This window comes from Saccopteryx bilineata, chromosome X (assembly GCF_036850765.1).
Source record: "Saccopteryx bilineata isolate mSacBil1 chromosome X, mSacBil1_pri_phased_curated, whole genome shotgun sequence".
NCBI classification, from domain to species: Eukaryota; Metazoa; Chordata; class Mammalia; order Chiroptera; family Emballonuridae; genus Saccopteryx; species Saccopteryx bilineata.
Window position 1 is genome coordinate 73,907,718 of NC_089502.1, and position 20,317 is coordinate 73,928,034.

The window sequence follows — 20,317 nt, forward strand, 5'->3', positions numbered from 1 at the left end:
CAGATTACATTTTGCTCTTCATATTCACCGCTTAAAGAGGGTTTTTCCGAAAATTCATTTGAAAACGTCTGCCAAATCGCCACCTAACTACATATTAAAATCTGAAAATGTCCTCATATGTACAGGCTAATAAATGTGTTATTTTAAATAACTTTTAGCTTAACTAGGTCATTTCCTAAATTAAAGGCAATGAAGTAGATATCTGGCTTAGATTTTCTCTCTGTCTTTGTTCCTCTCTTGTGGCATGTGTATGTGTATGTGTGCCTAGGGGTATACTTTAAAATACATAAAATGTAAATCTGTGAAGCATAAATACTTATTTATATGTACTTCTATTTTTCAATATCTACCTAACAACCTACCTACCCTTTCAAAAAGAGGAAGAGGGACATATTTATCTTTTCTCTTGCTGCCCTCTAGTGGCACACACCAAAATATATATATAAACCACATTTCAGAGAGAAAGGAATATCAGACTACCACTAGAATGTTCCTTCTGGGTTGCTACACTGTGTATCTGAAAAATACATAAATCAAAGTAGTTCTTTAAAAGGACTCTTGTTTGCCTCTGCAAATCCATTACACAGCCACGGTGTTGGGTTTTTCCTGGCCAAGGTCCTACTTGGCCATTTGGGAACATAGGCAGCATTTGAGTTCCCATAAACCCAGCTGTCTCTGACCAATTTACAGGAAGAACTGCCCTCAGCCATCCACGTCTACAGCAAAGACTGAACCATTCAGTTGCCTCAACCATGGTTTCTAACCATCTTTAGAGATAAGGTTAAAATCCATTTTCACATACATTGGTAACAGATTTCCTAATTTACCTTAAAATAGTTATTCTTCCAGAATACTACAGTTAAGGCAGTAAAGCAAGGTCTTACAAGATTAAAAAGTAGCCTCCAATCCAGTAAAAAAAAGAAAGATTGGGCCCTGGCCGGTTGGCTCAGCGGTAGAGCGTCGGCCTAGCGTGCGGAGGACCCGGGTTCGATTCCGGCCAGGGCACACAGGAGAAGCGCCCATTTGCTTCTCCACCCCTCCGCCGTGCTTTCCCTCTCTGTCTCTCTCTTCCCCTCTCGCAGCCAAGGCTCCGTTGGAGCAAAGATGGCCCGGGCGCTGGGGATGGCTCTGTGGCCTCTGCCCCAGGCGCTAGAGTGGCTCTGGTCGCAACATGGCGACGCCCAGGATGGGCAGAGCATCGCCCCCTGGTGGGCAGAGCGTCGCCCCTGGTGGGCGTGCCGGGTGGATCCCGGTCGGGCGCATGCGGGAGTCTGTCTGGCTGTCTCTCCCTGTTTCCAGCTTCAGAAAAATGAAAAAAAAAAAAGAAAGATTGGAAACAAGGAAAGAACTCAAGCGATGTTAGAAGAGCTAAGTTAACCTCAGTGATGCAAAGACAAGTACAACTCATTATTGTCTTTAGCAGCTCACTTAAAACAGATCCTCATGCCCTGACATGCAGCTTTAACCCAATAGAGCTAGATTTAAATCTTGGTTTTGCCAATTACCACAATCAGTGCCTTTGTTTCCAAAGCTAAAAAACATGCAAATAATAATATCCATCATTCACAGAGTTAGAATAAGGGCTAAAAGAGATAGAAGTGCATTGCCCCACACTGGGCACATAGCCTGATTGCATGTTCTTTGAATAAAAATCTAAGCCTAAAGAGGCAGAACCACTGGTTCTTAGTTCCAACCCAATGATCTCAGCAGTGGTAAAGGAGCAAAATGGCCAATAATAAATGTGTAATTGAGAAGACAATTTTGCAAAGCACAAGTGAAACAACTGGCAAGACTTTAGGGCTGCTGAGTTCTTTTATAAACTATATAGTTGGGAAGAACTGTGGGGGTAGGTGGGTAGATGTGTTAAAGTTCTAAAATCTAATTGAGGGGGAACAGAAGTAGAGAAATACAAAAAAGGACCTCATGTAAAATGAACAGTCTGGATCAGAACATCTTCAAGCTCACTTTCCAGAAGGTTCTAATATTCAACTGGATCTATCCCGTAGTATTTTGTCCCCTTAAGTGAAATAACTCACTGTCCTCAAAACTAAATTGCTAAGAACTGCCTGCAGAGTTAACCTCTCTCTTCCCCTATAATTCCTAACAGAGAACTTTCCTCTGTCAGCTTAAATTGCCTCTGTGTCTCAGGGTAGTAGCATCCAGTACATAACCCTCAATGAGATGGGAACAGAGAACTTAAGAATGACTAGCTTTGTTCTAGGGATCAATGCAGTGGTAGATCTTCTTCCATCACTTACCTACCCACCAGAAAATAAATAATTTAGAGAAGATGATTCAAATTGTTTAAAAGAATCTTTTTAAGCCTGACCTGTGGTGCTGCAGTGCATAAAGCATCGACCTAGAATGCTGTGGTCACTGTTTGAAACCCTGGGCTTGCCCAGTCAAGGCACATACAACGACCAACCACTATGAGTTGATACTTCCCGCTCCCTCTCCCCCTGCCACCTCCCTCTCTAAAATCAATAAACAAAATCTTTTTTAAAATTTCTTTTTAAAAACTTAGAAATGAATTGCTTTAAGTTATTAATTCTTTCAATGCATTTAAATTTTATTTAGACTAGGTATTCTTAAAAGAGAAGCTGAAGGGAGAGGATGACAGAAACTTAAAATCAATATGTTTAAGCCCTTTTCTATTAAAGAGCAAGTAGAAAGGAAAAAACACACATTATTAACATTATAATATATGTCAACTGAAAATCATATCCCATTAACTGAACAGCTTGGCTGGAACATATAATCCCCGATACTTGTTGGGCAGCATCAGCTCTCATATATACTATCTCTTTTAATCCTTACAACCACCCTATGAGGTTACACCTACAAGGTCCAGATTTTCTGGAACGTATCATTTTGCTTTTTTTCAAAAGAAGCAATTTGATAGATGTATAATAACCTGGGACTTCATTTCATATCTCCATATGTTTCATATGAATAAATTCATAAATCAGAAAGATCCTTGGTTACTGTGTCTTTGTTTAGAAAACATGGTCAGAGTACATCTCTAGTGTCATTCAAAGGTCAACACTTTAATTAATTAACACAAGTAGCAGTTGTTTATGCAAGGGTCTAACAATTTCACTCAAAAGCTGATCACTGGTTAGTAAGCATAATCTCCCATTGGATCATGGGTATGACAAATAACCAGCACTTTAATTGCTCTTCAAATCACGCCACAGATGATGCTTTTGACATCGTGACCAAACTCACAAAAAACAAACACACTTTTATGAACTCAGTAAGGATTGAGGTCATTTATAAAAAATGGATTTTCTGATAAAACCGAAGTTAGTGTTTCCCCTAAAACTGACATAGAATGACCAAGAAATTCTGGTGTGTTAGATTACTGATGAAAGACTACATGCTAGTGTCAGTCTTGTGTCTACTTGTAAATTAATTAGAACATTTAAAATGCAATGAATCATGCAGTGAGCTTCCATGGCTCCTACTGCCTTCAGGACAAAGATAAAACTACTACTAGTCAAGCATACAAAATGCATGATCTGACCCCCAAATGCTAGGATTAGGAATATGCTCTAACACAAAATCATGGTCTATGTGAATGATGGTTCAGCAATTCTTGCCTCCAAGGTCTCTGGCCTTCTCATCAGCAATGGTCATTACCTCTATTCCAGGCACCCATTTTCATGAACATAACAAATACTGGAGGTAGTAGAATATACATCTGAACTGTCTAGTTCCAAATCTGAACTTTCACACTTACGCTTTGACCCTGCATGAGTCACAGCTTCTCTGTGCCTTGGGTTTTCTTATGTGAAATGAGGTATAAATGTCCTAATATGTATAAAGAGCTTCAAACAGAGTTTGGCACATAATAAGGGTTTTATAAGTGTTAGCTAACACATCCTTGTTATCACCTAGAAATTTGCTCCATCTCTGATATTCAAAACACTAGTATCCAACTCTGATGACAACTTCTGATCCTTCTAGAAATCTTGTGTTTTCGCTCTTCATATTCCTGGTCTTCATCACTGAGACCTGTGTTTCTTTGATTCTTCCACTTTTTCTCAGTCCATCAATTCCCTCACTTCCCTCCCCTCATTTTCAGTTGGGTCTAAATGGTGAATAATGAACAACTACTAACACCCTCTGCATTTTTGCTCCCTGTTTATTTTCTGCAATTCCCTAAAAGCACCAATGCTGAAAGCAGCACATAATTAGTCTTTCCTCATTCTACATACTGGCTGTTGGGCAGTGTTGTAGGTGTAAAGCCTCGCCTGGGATGGTACCACTTCAGATTTACGGTGTGTATTTCCCTTTAATAACAGCCCTTCAGTGTGTCCTTCATCAGCTCTTCCCTTTTCATACTGTTCTAAACCTTCTCTTAGTCTCTTTATGCTTTCAGCCCTACACTCTTTTCCCTTACTCTCAGCAGATAAAATAAACCTACATTCTACTTGAGAAAACAATCATAATCTTCCTCAGTTTTCACAGACAAGGCTTCCTCATGCCCCCAGCTGGCAAACACATCATATCTATTCCCATTTCCCCCTCCTCCTTGCAAACAAGGCCACCCAAAGTCACGATTTCCTCAAGTAATCTGGAGGCCATCTGCTCAAAGCTCCACAGGAAACTCACTCCATCAATTATCTACTCTCTCTCTCATATGGATCTTGTATTTTTTTATTACAGCTGACATACAATATTATATTAGTTTTAGGTGTACAACACAATGATTAGGCATTTATATAATTTATGAAGTGATCCCTTCGATAAGTCTAGTATCCATCTGACACCATACATAGTTATTACAGTACTATTGACTGTATTCCCCATGTTGAGCTTTACATCTCCATGACTATTTTGTAACTATCAATTTGTACTTCTTAATTCCTTTACCTTTCTCACCCAGTCCCCAAGTCCCCTCCCAAATGGCAAATATCAGTTTGTCCTCTGTATCTACAAGTTTGTTTTATTTTGCTTGTACATGTATTTTATTCTTTAGAATCTACATATAAGTAAAACCATATGGTATTTGTCTTTCTCTGACTTATTTCACTTAGAATAATACCCTCTAGATCCATCCATGCTGTCGCAAATGTAAGACTTTGTTCTCTTTTATGACAGAGTAATATTCCATTGTATATATATGCCACTTATTATTTATCCATCCATCCATCGATGAGTACTTAGGTTGCTTCCATATCTTGATTATTGTAAATAATGCTGCAATAAACATAGGGATGCATTCGTCTTTTGGATTTCTTTTGGATAAATATCAAGAAGCGGGATTGCTGAGTCATATTGTAGTTCTATTTGAAATTTTTTTAAGGAACCTCCATACTTTTTTCCATAATGAATGCACTAATTTTCAGTCCCACCAACAGTGCATGAGGGTTGCCTTTTCTCTACATCCTTGCCAGCAGTCTGACAGGTGAAAGGACAAAGAGATGGCCCACAGACATATGGTAAGATGCTCAATGCCACTAATCATTGGAGAAAGGCAAATTAAAATCACAATGGGCTATCGTCTCTCACTTGTATCTTCATCCTCTTCTTCACACCAGCTCTGTCCCCTCCTTGTTTATAAACATGCACAGATTTCCCAGCCTGAAAAAGATTCTCTCCTTAACTAATGTCTCTTTAGAGGCTGCCTCTAATTTTTCTTTCCCTTTACAACCAAGCTACTTGCTGCTATTTCCTGACCTCCAAATAGATATTTTAAAATAACTTACTATGAAATATTTCAGATAAGTAAAAATGGATAAAAATATCATAACAGAACTCCTGTGTATCCACTATTTGCTTTAAGATAATTAACCTTCACCAGCTGCACTCCCTTTCTCCGCACAGAGGTAACTATATACTATCCTCCAGGGGAGCTTTCAGTAACTGGAGATCAAATGGGTGCCTAGAATGACAGGCTTACATTCTAATGTCAGGCCTAATACCAACAATCTGCCCTCACCTCTCAACTGAAATGGACAGCTGTTATGAACTAAAATGTGCCCCGCAAAAATTCATATTTTGAAGATTTAGTCCTAATGTGACAGTACTTGGAGATAGGGCCTTTAAAATGTAATAAGGGTTAAATGAGGTCATAAATGTGATGTCTAATCCGGTGTGGCTTGTGTCCTTGCAAGATGAGAAAGATACCCTAGGGAAGAACATGTACAGAGAAAAGACTACATGAGGACATGGCAAGAAGGTGACCATCTTCAAGCCAGGGAGAGAGGCCTCGTGAGAAACTAACACTGACTTGATTAGCACCTTGTTTGGACTTCCAGCCTTCAGAACTGTGAGAAAATAAATTTTTAACGTTTATGTTGCCTTGTATATGGCATTTTGTTATTGCATGTAATATAGCAACCAAAACTGTGTGAAAAGGTACCCAATCTCATTAATAATATTAAATAATAAATTAAAATTTTATTTGAAAACAATGAAATATAATTATTCATTTACCAGTTGAATAACATTAAAAAAATTGGTAATATCCAGGTTTACTAAGGGTATGAGAAAATAGGCCAAATACCAATGGTGTCAGCATGTATCAATAAAACTCTTTTTAACTTTTTATTTTTAAATGATTTTAGACCTACGGAAAAAATTTCAAAAAATAGTAGTGTTTCTGCATAATCTTCATCCAGATTCCTCTCATATTAGTATCTTATAACCACAGTGCAATTATTAAAGCCCAGAAATTAAGATGGGCACAATAATATTAGCTAATCTATAGGATTTGGTTGAATTTGATCAGTTTTCAAATAAATGTCCTTTTTATGGTCTAGGATTTCATGTGACATTAAGTAGTCATATCACCATAGTTTCCTCCAATCTGTGATAGTTCCTCAATATTTCTTTCATGACCATAACACTTTTGAAGAACAAAGATATTCTTCAAAATGATGATACTCTGCAGAACGATGTGCAAGATGTCCATAACCCCAGAACCTGTTACTATGTAACCTACATGACAAAAGAGACTTTACAGATATGTTTAAGGCAAATATTTTGAAATGAGAAGATGATCTTGAAATACCTAGGTGGGCCCAATATAATCACAAGGGTCTTCAGAAGAGGGAGGCAGGAGATTCAGAAAGATAAGGGAATGTGATGACCGAAACAAGGGTGAGTGAAAGAGACAGACAGACAGATGGAGTTTCATTTAAAGGTGCTATGCTTTGGGGGAAGGGCTCTCAAAACAAGGGATGCAGGACACTTCTAGAATCTAGAAAGGGACCAGGAAAGAGAGATGCAGCCTGCCAACCAATGTTATATGAGTGACCTCCAGAACTGCAACATAACACATTGGTTATGTTTTAAGCCACAAAGTTTGTGGTAATCTGCCATAGCTAGAATAGAAAATTAATATAAATTTTGGTACTTGAAAATAAAATGCTATTGCAAGAAATACTTAAAAATTGTGGAAGTAAACACCTTTAAGATATTGTAGAAGTAGCTTTGTAATTGGGCAGGGAGCAGACACTGGAGGAATTTGAGGGCACATGATAGGAACAACCTTGGATGCCTTGAAAAAGCTATGAGGAGAAATGTAGGTATTCATGATTCTGCTAGCAGGCTCAGGAAAAAGTGAGGGTCATAGTGGAGACAATATGCAAACAAATGCAAGTAACAGGATGTAATCTTTGAGATAGGCTTTTGCACTCAGTAGAATGCCCTTGAAATCCACCCAAGTTGTTGTGTATGTCAATAATTCATTCTTTTATATTGCTGAGTAGTAATCCATGCTTTGAATTACTGCAATTTGTTTAACCATTCACCCGTTGAAGGACATATGGTTTGTATCCAGTTTTTGGCTATTCCATATAAAACTGCTTTGAATATACTTGTAGCAGTTTTGTGTAGACATGTTTTCATTTCTTTGGGATAAATGCCCAGAAGTGTAAATAATGGGCTGTATAGTAAAAGCATGTTTAGTTTTGTTATTGGTTTGTTTGTTTTTAAGAAATTGAAAATATTTTCCAGAGTTGCTGCAACATTTTATGTTCTCACCAAAGGGTAGGAGAGATTCAATTTCTATGTACTATGGTCAGCATTTTATGCTATCACTATTTTTAAGTTTAATAATTCTAATGGGTGTAGAGTGATATCTCATTGTGGTCTTCATTAGCATTTCCCTAATGGCTAGTGATCTTCAGCATCTCTTCATATGGTTATCTGTCATCCATATATTCTTTTCATGTGTGTTGCTCATTTTCCTTTCTCCATTTTTTTTTTTAGATTTTATTTATTTGATTTTAGAGAGAGAAGGGGAGAGGAGCAGGAAGCATCAACTCCCATACGTGCCTTGACCAGGCAAGCCTGGGGTTTCAAACCAGTGACCTCAGTGTTCCAGGTCAACGCATTATCCACTGTGCCACCAGAGGTCGGATGTTTTGCTCATTTTCTGAGGGATTGTTTGATTTCTTTACTGTTGAGTTTTAAGAATTCTTTATATTTTCTACATATGAGTCCTTTATCAGACACATAGTTTGCAAACATTTTCTCCAAATTGGTAGCTTGTTTTTTTTTCATCTTTGTAATAAGAGTCATTCACAGAATAACAAAATTTTTTTTTTATTATTCAGTGAGAGGAGGGGAGGCAGAGACACATTCTCACATGCATCCTGACTGAGATTCACCTGGCAAGCCCACTAGGGGGCGATGCTCTGCCCATCTGGACTTTGCTTCATTTGCTCAGCAACCGAGCTCTTCTTAATGCCTGAGGCAGAGGCCACTGAGCCATCCTCAGTGTCCTGGGCTAACTTGCTCCAATAGAGCCATGGCTGCAGGAGGGGAAGAGAGAGAGAGAGAGAAGCGAGAAAAGAAGGGATGGAACAGATGGGTGCTTCTCCTGTGTGCCCTAACCGGGATTCAAACCCAGAACATCCATATGCTGGGCCATGGCCAACGCTCTACCACTGAGCCAACAGGCCAGGGCCAGAATAAAAGTTTTTAATTTTTATGAAGTCTAATTTATTAATTTATTTCTGTAATGGTTTGCGCTTTCAGTGTCATGACTAAAACTCTTCAATAAGACTCTTCAATAGGGCCTGAAGATTTTCCCATCTGGTACCTTCTAAAAGTTTTCTAGTTTTACATTTATATGTATAATCATTTTGAGTTCCCTTTTGTATATGATGTGAAGTTTAGATCAAAGTTTGTTGTCTGTAGACATGCAATAACTCTAGCACCATTTGTTGAAAAGACTTCCTCCCTTGAAACACTTTTGTACCTTTGTTAAAAACAATTTGGCCACTTTGTGAGGTTATCTGCATCTTCTCTTCCATTGATCTATGTATTTATCCATTTGCTAATGTCACTGTGTCTTGATTCCTGAAGCATTAATATAATACAATAGAAGTTAATATTATTGATGCTGCCCAATTTATTCTGTATATTCAAAATTGCATGAGCTCTTCTAGCTCTTTTATGTTTGCATATACATTTTAGTATAATCTTGTCTCAACAAAAAATCTTGCTGAGATTTTTATATTAATTGCCTTTAACTTAGATATCAAGTTAGAAAGAACTGAAATTTTCACTATAACTTCTACTCCATGAGCACAGAATGTCTCTCAATTTACCTGTATTTTCTTTGACTTCTTGCACCATCATTTTGTAATTTAGAGCATATAAATCCTATAAATTTTTTATTAGCCTTATAACTAAGTATGTCACATGTTTTAAGAGACTGTAAATGGCACTGCATTTTTAACTTCATTTTCCACACATTCATTGCTAGCATATAAAAATACAATTGATTTTTGCATGTTGGTGTTATAACCTATAATGATGACAAACATCCTTATTAGTTCAAGGAGTATTTTTTATAGACAACTTGGGATTTTCTATATAGACAATCATGTCATAGGCAAATAGGAAAAGTTATATTTGTTTCTTCCTGACCTGTATGTGTTTTATTTCTTTTTCTTACCAAATTGCACTGGGGGAAATTCCATTATCATGTTGAATAGCGGTAGTGAGTACACATTCTCAACCTTAAAGGGAAAGCATATTTTACTACTAAGTATGATGTTAGCTACAGGATTGGATATTTTTAGTTTTGTTTGTTTGGGGGTTTTTTTTGTGGATGTTCATTCAAAGTTGAGATAATTATCCCCTATTCCTAGTTTGCTGAGTTTTTTGTTTGTTTTAGGTATGTTTGTTGATTTCTTCAAATATTTATTCTGCATAAATTGATGTTTGTGTGATTTTGCTAATATGGTAGATTATAGTTTGTTTTCTTTTTTTAAATTTACTTTTCAATTATAGTTGACATAAAATATGTTAGGTTTCAGGTATACTACATAGTGATTAGACATTAATATACCTTATGCAGTAATCACTCCAACACTTCTGTCTAGTACCCATCTGTCATCATACATAGTTATTGCAATACTATCTGCTATTTTCCTTCTGCTGTACTTTATATTCTCATGACTACTTTATTAACTGCTGAGTTGTACTTCCTTATCCCTTTACCTTTTCACACATGCCCTCCCCCACCATCTGGCAGCCATCAGTTTGTTTACTCAGCGATATAAAGAATGAAATTTTTCCATTTGAGACAACAGGGATGCAGCTAGGGGGAATATGCTAAGTGAAGGAAGTCAGAAAAAGGAAGAGCAATACTGTATACTTACACTTATATGTGGAATCTAAAATAAATAAATAAACAAATAATACATTGTTTGATTTTCAAATTAGATGAACCACCTTGCCTTCCTGGAATATATCCTACCCGATCATGGTGTATACATTTTCTTTATTTTGCTGAACTGTGTCCGTTAACATTTTGTTAATTAATTTTGACCTATATTTGTGAGAGATACTGGTCTAAAGTTTTCTTTTCTGTACTGTTCTTTTTGGTTTTGGAGTCAGGAAAACACTGCCTTTATACAATGTGTCACAGAGTGTTTGTTTCCTCCCATTTTGTTTTCCGGGAAAAGATTGTGTAAAATTGGTGTTATTTTTTTTTCTTTTTTGTAATATATTTGGTAGGATTCTCCAGTAAAACCATCTGGCATAAAGATTTGTTCTTCAGATGATATTTAATTATGGATTAAACACCCTTTCTAGATTTTGGATACTCAAGTGATCTATTTGATATTAGATTAATTTTGCTAGTCTGTATTTTTTAAAGAACTGGTTCATTTCATTTAAGGCATCAAATTTATGTGCATATTAATCCCTTACTGTCCTCTTCACATCTACAAGATTGGTATGATATCCTCCATCTTGTTCCTGGTTTTCATTTTCTTTGGATGTATACACAGAAATGGGATTGGTGGCTTATATGGTAGTTTTATTTTTAATTTTCGTTTAGAAATTTCCATACTGTTTTCCACAGTGGCTGCACTTTTTTGGAAAAAATGTCTATTCAGGTTTTCTGCCCATTTCTGTTCGTTTTTGTTTTTGTTTTGTTGGGGGTTTTTTGAGACACAGAGTGAGCGACAGAGAGAAAGATGAGAAGCACTAACTCATAGTTGCATCACTTTAGATGTTCATTGATTACTTTCTCATATGTGCCTTGACTGGGGGGCTCCAGCTGAGCCAGTGACTCCTTGCTCAAGCTAGCGACCTTTGGGCTCAAGCCAGTGACCTTAGGATCATGTTGATAATCCCGTGTTCAAGCTGGCGAGCCTGCACTCAAGCCAGATGAGCCCACACTCAAGCTGGCGACCTCGGGATTTGGAAACCTGGGACATCAGCATTCCAGGTTAACGTTCTATCCACTGCACTACCACCATTCAGGCTCTGTCCATTTCTTAATTGGGCTGTTTGGTTTGTTAACTATTGAGTTGTATTAGTTATATATATATATATATATATATATATATATATATATATATATATATATATTTGGATATTAACTCTTTATTCGATGTAAGGTTTGCAAATATTTTCTCCCATTCCATACACTACCTTTCCAATTCATTGTTTCTTTATGCATGCAGCAGCATTTTAGTTTGATGAGGTCCCACTAACTTATTTTTGCTTTTGTTGCTTATGCTTTTGGTGTCAAATCCAGAAAATCACTGCAAGGACCAATGTCAAGGAGTATTCTCCCTATGTTTTCTTTAAAGAGTTTTATGGTTTTATGTTTAAGTTTTTTTTTTTTATCAATTTTGAGTAAATTTTTGTGAATAGTGTTAGAAGGGGTCCAGTTTTATTCTTCTGAATATGGTTAGCCAGTCTTCTCAAAACCATTATGAAAGAGACTATCCTATCTCTAATGAGCATTCTTGGCTCCCTTGTCAAATACTCAGTGATTGTATAAGCAGCAGTTATTTCTAAGCCTTAATTCTGTTCCACTGGCCTATTACCTATTTTTTATGCCACTGCCATACAGTTTTGTTTTGTTTTGTTTTGTTTTTATCTAGTGAGAGGAGGGGAGGCAGACAGACAGACTCTCACATGTGCCCCAACAGGGACTCACCCAGCAAGCCCACTAGGAGGCAATGCTCTGCCCATCTGCAACCACTGTTCTGTTGCCTGGCAATCAAGCTATTTTAGCACCTGAAGCGGAGGCTATGGAGCCATCCTCAGCGCCCAGGGCCAACTTGCTCCAATCAAGCCATGGCTGCAAGAGGGCAGGAGGGGAAGAGAGAAAGAGAGAGTAAGAAAGAGAGAGAAGCAAGAGGGGGATGGGTGAAGAATCAGATGGGTACCCCTCCTGTGTGCCCTGATCAAGAACTGAATCCAAGACATCCACACACCAGGCCGACACTCTACCACTGAGCCAACCGGCCAGAACACCATATAGTTTTTATTACTATAACCTTATACTATAGTTTGAAATCAGGCAGTATGATGTCTTTACTCTGTTCTACTTTCTCAGTATTGCTTTAGCTATTCAGGGCTTTTTGTGACACCATACAAATTTTGGGATAACTTTTTGTATTTTTGTGAAAAATATCACTGAAATTTTGTGAAAGAGTGCATGAAATGTAAAGATGGCTTTAGGTAATATAGACATTTTAACAATACTAATTCCACTGATCCATGAACATAGCTTTCCATTTGTGTCTTCTCCAGGCCTCTAATGCTTTAAACTTGTGCAGATACAGAGGCCTTAAATGGTTCTTGGGCTCCACCATAGGTAAATGTGGGGAGGGAAGGGAGAGTGGCTCAGGTGGCTGGCATTCAGAAACAAGAATAACTGTAGGGAGAAAGCTGGGTCCATAGTGTCTGTGCTGGTTGTTGGCTTTGTAAGTGGTGGAAAATGCTGAATTTGTCCGCAGAACAGGTCTCTGTGGCCTTTTATCACTCCCACTGCATGCATGCTAATAACAGCCTCTAGTTTTTTGCCACGTTCCTAGGGAGCTGTATACACCTCAGTTTTGCTGAGCTGCGTGGTGAAACAGAAGTGGGAACTTCACACAGTGCTCTGAGAGATAGAAAAGCTAGTTACTTTCCCTGTTCTTCCTTTCCTGATGAAAGGGAATCTTTCTAGCCAGGCAGTTCCTTCTTGGCACTGAACAATGCCAATTTGAGGAACAGGATGATGCAGTCAAAATGAAGTTAGTCTTCCTTCTCTTCCTGTGCAATTGTTCTCAGTTGTTTTGTTCCACTGTGTTGCTAATCTTCCTAGGTGGACCCTAGAGGTCTCACAGAGCTGGGGTTTTTTCACAGATAGCTGTCTAATCATTGATCTTTGTGGGGGAGGGGAAGCTGGGTTCTTCAACATTAACATTTTTTCTGCCAAGCCTCTGCTGCCTTTCTGTTATTGATTTCTAGTTTGATTCTACTTTTTAGTCAGAGAAACCATCATACATGATTTCATTTTTTTTTTCAGTTTTTTTTATATTTGTTTAATGGCTCAGGATAAAGTCTACCTTGTTATATTTCTATGGTCACTTGAAAACAGTGTATATTCTGCTATTGTTGGGTTGAAGTTTTCTATAATGCCAATTAGATCCTATTGGTTAATGATGGTCTTAAAGCCTACTAACTAATTTCTGATTTCTGTCTTGTGGATTTTTTACTTGTTGAGAAACGGATGTTAAAATCTCCAAATATAACTATAAATTTTTTCATTTCTCCTTTCAGCTCTAAAAGTTTTTCTTTCATGTATCTTAAAGTTTTGTTGTTTGGTACATAAACATTAGGATTGCTATGTTTTCTTGAACAAATTTTATAATTCCAATTTGATATATTTATAGTGTTTTGGCATACATCTCTTTGGATAAATTTTAGTGGTTGCTACAGATATTATATTGTACACATATAAGTTGTCAAAGGCTACCACAGTCAGCATTTCACTTCTTTGGTGAAATATACAAACTTTATCTCCCTCGATGTTCTTTATGCTCTTTCTTCCATTTAATACAATTGTCTTAAGCATTTCCTCCAAACACATTCAGAATCGCATCAGATCATATTATAATTACTGCTTTATTTCAATAAAGCTGGGGAAATTATGCTTTAATCATGAAACACAATTGAGAAAACTTGAGAGAAGAAAAGTCTATTAAATTTAGCCATAATTTTTCTGTTTCATTCTTTCTTTCTTTCTGATATTCAATGATTCCTTCTCCTATTGTGTCTTTTTTTGTTTAGAGAACTTCCTTTAGCTATTCTTCTAGGATAGGTTGCCAGCTGCAAAATCTCTTTGTCTTCTGTTGTTTGGATTGCATAGTTTCTGTTATTCTTAAAGTTCACTCTCTTTCCTGTGTTCTCCATTCTATTGTTGAGCACATCCATTAGATTTTAAAATTTCACTTACTGCATTTTACATTTCTAAAATTTTTACTTGGTTCTTCTTTATTTCTTTGCATAAACTTTCTATTACTTTGCTAAGATTTTATATTCTTTCATTTGCTTCAAATATATTCTTATTTGCTCATTAAAACATTTTTATGATGGCTACTTTAAAATTCTTGTCAGATAATTAATATCTGTGTCATCTTGGTGTTGATGTCTATTGATGATTATTTCTCATTAATGTTGAGACCTTCCTGGTTCTTGGTATGATAAATGATTTTCAACCAAAGTCTGTAAATTTGTGTATTATGTGAGTTTTATTTTTACTTATCTCTTCTGTTTTAACAGGCCTCTTCAGACACTGCCACTGCAGGGGAGGGGCACAACCTCATCATGGCCAGGATGGGGTTTAGTCTAAGTTTTCCACTTGGCCCCCACTGACATCCCAATGGGAGGAAAACACTCATTATTACTACTAGGCAGGAATAGGAGTTTATGCTTCTTGTTAGGCTTCTAATGATACCACTCTGGCTGGAGGGGAAGGGGTATCTCAGTATTATTCCATGGTCTCTCCACTGATAGCACAGTGTGGTGGCTGTATTAGCACTGAGTGGTGGTAAAATTTCTGTATTTCTAACATGCTTCTTCTGATGCTACTTAGTCCTTAAATGGGCATAAGAGTCTAGGTGTTTCACATGATTGCTAATTATACTGGAGGGAAAGGGAGCAATTGTCTCATTACCACCAGGTGTGGAAAAAAGTCCAGTGTCCCACTTGGTCTTCTTTTTAAATTTTTTTTAAGTGACAGGAGGAAAGATAGACAGATTCCCACATGCACCCCAACTGGGATCCAACCAGGATCCACCCAGCAACCCCCATCTGGGGCCGATGCTCTGCCCATTTGGGGCCCCTTACAACCGAGCTCTTTTTAGTACCTGAGGCAGAGGCTCGATGGAGCCATCCTCAGCACCCAGGGCCAACACACACAAATCAATCAAGTCATAGCTGCAGGAGGGAAAGAAAGAGAGAGAGAGAGAGAGAGAGAGAGAGAGAGAGTGAGAGAAGGGGGAGGGAAGGAGAAGCACAGAGTTGCCTCCCCTGTATGCCCTGAACAGAATCCAACCTGGAACTTCTACAGGCCGAGCCCATGCTCTACCACTGAACCAACCAGCCAGGACCACCACTTGGCCTTCTTGATACCAATACATAGGGTATGAGAAGGCGGTAGCATTCATTGTTACAGTCTGGGAAAAGTAGAACTCTAGGTTCTCCACTTAGCCTTTGCTGGCAGGGGTGGTGATGGAGCTGCATTTTTGTCTGTGTTCTTTTCTTGAAGTAGAGAAGTTATTATCTAACATTTTTGTGTTTTAAGCTGTCTCCTTCTGGGTCCTTTGGCTATATAGAGCAGGTTTTTGCTGGGAACATTTTAGACTGCATCTGTTAGTTTCTTAGGTTTTCAGCTTCCAGACTTCCCAATCTGAGAGATATGAGGCAAAAGCAAAACATAAGTGACTCATGGCCATGTCACTGCTAAAGTTCCAAGGTCTCTAGCCAGTCTGGTCTTCCTTCTTCCCTCCATATTTCAGAGTTTGTTTGTGTTGTCTTCATAAAGAACGTTTTGTAGGCGCCTGGCTAGCTCAGTAGAGCAGGGGGCTTTTTAAATTAATGTCCAGGGTTTTCAGCTGTAGTTTGTAGAGGAATACTATATACATATTAAAATCAATCAAAGGTATTAATGCATGTGTATGTGTATACATGTACTTTTTTCTTTGTTCCAACGGCAAATAAGACATTATTGCATGAAGATTGTAACTAGGACTTGAGCATAGGTAAAGGGTAGTAGAATTGCTTTTCATTCTATACTTCATAGTTTGAAATTTTTACAATGCACATGTATCACTTATAGTTTGCAAATTTAAAAACATTTAAAGCAGTAGATACTTTTAAGTGCTTATTCTACATGATGTATCTTGGGAAATTTAAATTACTGTCCACTCTTTCCCTCTAAAACTCTAAGAGTCTGGGGCTCCCTATCTTCTAGTTTTCCTGTCACTGACCATTCTTTTCCACTATGTTTTATGGTCTCTCCAATCGGCCCTTCAAATATACGCACTCCCTAGATATCACTCCTTGGTCTAACACTTATTATTTTGCAACAAGTATTCCATAAGAAAGGCTATTCATTCACATGGTTTTAATCACTTCCTTTATGCTATTGAAAGCCAACTCGATTTTTCTAATCCTTCTCTCTTCTCTGACCTCAGGTGTCTCATAAGCATGGCTATCTTAATTTTACCGAAATTTAATTTCTGCTCTTCAGTTTCCAATCTGCTCCCCTCCAGGTTTGCCTATCTTGTTCAGATGAAAAACAATAACAACAACAACAACAAAAAACAAATAAACGTTGAAGCTACCCATGGCCCTTCTCTTTTTGCCACATCTCACATATGATTTGTCAGCAAATCTATTGTCTCTGCCTCCAAAATATATTTAGAATCTGACCAGTTCTCAACATCTTCACAGTTGCTACCCTCACCACCATACAACCATTTCTTGACTGCATTATTGAAAGAGCTTCCTAATTAGTCTCCTTACTTCTAACCTTGTTTCTCTATAGCTACTCTCCTAACTAGAATCATCCTGCTAAACATAAGAAAAATAATGTCACTTCTCTGGTCCAAAACTTCCTTCTATCTTACACAGACAGCAAAGTCAAAATCATCCCAATGGATTCTAAAGCACTACAGTATCTGCTGAGCTTCCCTCTCCATTTCCTTTCTGAGCCCATCACCTTCTATTTCTTCCTTTGTTCAATATGTTCGAGCCAATCTGGCCATCTTGTCGTGCCTTGAACATGATAGCATAATTCTGCCTCAGGGATTTTGTATCTACCATTTGCTCAGCTTGGAATGCTTTCCCACTAGATAGTAGCATAAACCACTCCTTTATTACCTATGGGCATCTGCTCAGAGGTGATCTTCTCAGTGAGGTCATCTTGACTACTGTATTTAAAATTGCAAAAACACTGACTTCTGTCAAGATGGTGGAGTAGGTAAATGCTATGTTCACCTCCTCCCATGACCAAATCAATCAAAATAACTAAATTATAGAACAATAACTGTTGAGAATCACTGAAAACTAGCTAAACAGAACTCATATCTAAGGATATATATAAAAAAAAAAAACATTAATACTGGTAGAAGGGGTAGAGATGCAAAACGGGCTGGTTCTACAACCACATGTGGCAGTTAAAAATCAGGAGGAATATCTCAGTTCTGAGGGTTCCCCCAGAGTCATGAGGGATGCCTCCTCCCCATCAGACTTTTCAGTCTGGAGCACCAGTGCCAAGAGGAGAACACCCCACAACATCTTGCTATGAAAATCAGCGAGGCCTGAGCTACATAGCGCAGTGGATGGAGCATCAACCTGGAATGTTGTAGTCACTGGTTCGAAAACCCAGGCTAGCCCAGTCAAGGCACAGGTGAGACGCAACTACTATGAGTTGATGCTTCCTGCTCCTCCCCCGCCCCTTACTTTTCTCTCTCCTCTTTCTAAAAAAATCAATAAATAAAATATCTTTAATAAAATCAGTGAGGATTCCCTCTGGGGTGATGGAGGGCTCCTGGAATCCCAGGTGGTCCTCTTAAAAGGTCCATGCACTTCAGCAGTGGAGAAGCAGATTGAAAAGTGCCAGAAAGAAATGGGGAGGAATTAAGCCATCTGGCTTCAGGTCAGAACCGGAGGGGCAGCTCCCTTTGCCTTTGCATCCCTGTGTTGAGCCTTACCACAGCAGCGCTGGCAGGCAGGCACCATTTTTCCTTTAATGAGCCCTCCTCCCAACCCAGCCTGAAAGCAACTGCCAAATAAGAGTCTCCATCAAACTCACCCCACCCTGCTGATTTCCTGAGCACCTGCCCCATCTAACTCATTCACAGGCCTGAACATCTTTCAACGGCTGTTATTCATAAGAGGCTGGCCTCAATCCATGCTATGGAATTTTTGAAAGGTCTACAAACCCCAAACAATCAGTGTCTGGGCTCAGCATGCCCTGTACTTACATATACAAAAGACTGGGGACATGGATGTCCCCCTAAAAAACTATACTTCCCTGACTCCCTTAGAGCTAGATCTGACCATGAGATTAGATTCTGACAAACAGTAAATTAATGAAAGTAATATGCATGAGTTTCAGATCAAGACCTTAAAGCAAAGGGCTGTATCTTCCACTTCCCTTTCTGTCATCCTTCTTGATTGATAGGATATAGAAGCTATCTGGTCATGCACATGAAGCAGTACCTTCAGGATGGAAGAGCAATAAGGAGGAAACCCGGGTGCGGGCCTCTGTCAAAATACCATACCAGCCCTGAACTACCTTGCTGGACTTTTCCACAGCAAAGAAATAAATGTCTTTTATGTTGGAGCCACAGTATTGATATGTAGAGTCTTAGAAACCTAACCTATATCCAATCTAATATATCTAGTAAATACATCTAGCAGCAGACCTTGGATTTGAATTGTAAAGACCACTGGAGTTACCATAGTTTTTGCTCCATAAGACGTACCTGACCATAAGACACACCTAGGGTTTTAAGGAGGAAAATAAGATAAAAAAATGTTCTGAACCAAATGGTGTGTTAAAATATTTAACAAAATACTGTGTTTTTCACTCCATAAGATGCATGGGCAGCCTGACCAGGCGGTAGCGCAGTGGATAGAGCGTCGGACTGGGATGCAGAGGACCCAGGTTCGAGATCCCAAGGTTGCCAGCTTGAGCGCGGGCTCATCTGGTTTGAGCAAAAGCCCACCAGCTTGAACCCAAGGTTGCTGGCTCCAGCAAGGGGTTACTTGGTCTGCTGAAGGCCCATGGTCAAGGCATATATGAGAAAGTAATCAATTAACAACTAAGGTGTCGCAACGCGCAATGAAAAACTAATGATTGATGCTTCTCATCTCTCTCTGTTCCTGTCTGTCTGTCCCTGTCTATCCCTCTTTCTGACTCACTCTCTGTCTCTGTAAAAAATAAATAAAAAAAAAAAAAGATGCATGGGCATTTTCCCATCCACTTGGGGGGGGGAGTGTGTCTTATGGAGCGAAAAATACGGTATCAGTCTTGTCCCATTGCAGAAAAGTTGTTATTGAATTATGTATGCTCTGTTAGGATGGCACAGTTGCTATAAAGTGTAGAATTAAATGTAGGAACATCTGAAACAAGTGTACAAGACTTGTCAATACATATTTTTTGTTAGCCTCGTTCCTGGGTTCATTTTCTGTCCTACCTCTGACAGCTGTCAGTCTCTTCTGAGTCTGCCTCTATTTTGCCTGTTCATTTTGTTCATTAGATTCCACATGTAAGTGAAATCATATGGTTACTGCTCTGTTCCACTGACTGGCTTATTTCACTTAGCCTAATGCGCTTGAGCTTCATTATAATGTACACTACCTCATTTTTTTTTTTGTATTTTTCTGAAGTTGGAAATGGGGAGGTAGTCAGACAGACTCCCACATGTGCCCAATCAGGATCCACTCGGCATGCCCACCAGGGGGTGATGCTCTTTACATCTGGGGCATTGCTCTGTTGCAACCAGGGCCATTCTAGCACCTGAGGCAGAGGCCATGGAGCCATCCT

At 38.5% G+C, this 20,317-nt stretch overlaps 1 protein-coding gene across 1 annotated transcript in view; it reads right to left on the reverse strand.

Annotated features, from left to right (window-relative positions):
- Positions 1-20,317, reverse strand: part of OPHN1 (oligophrenin 1) — a 332,026-nt gene that overhangs the window by 50,474 nt on the left and 261,235 nt on the right. The window lies entirely within an intron of this gene.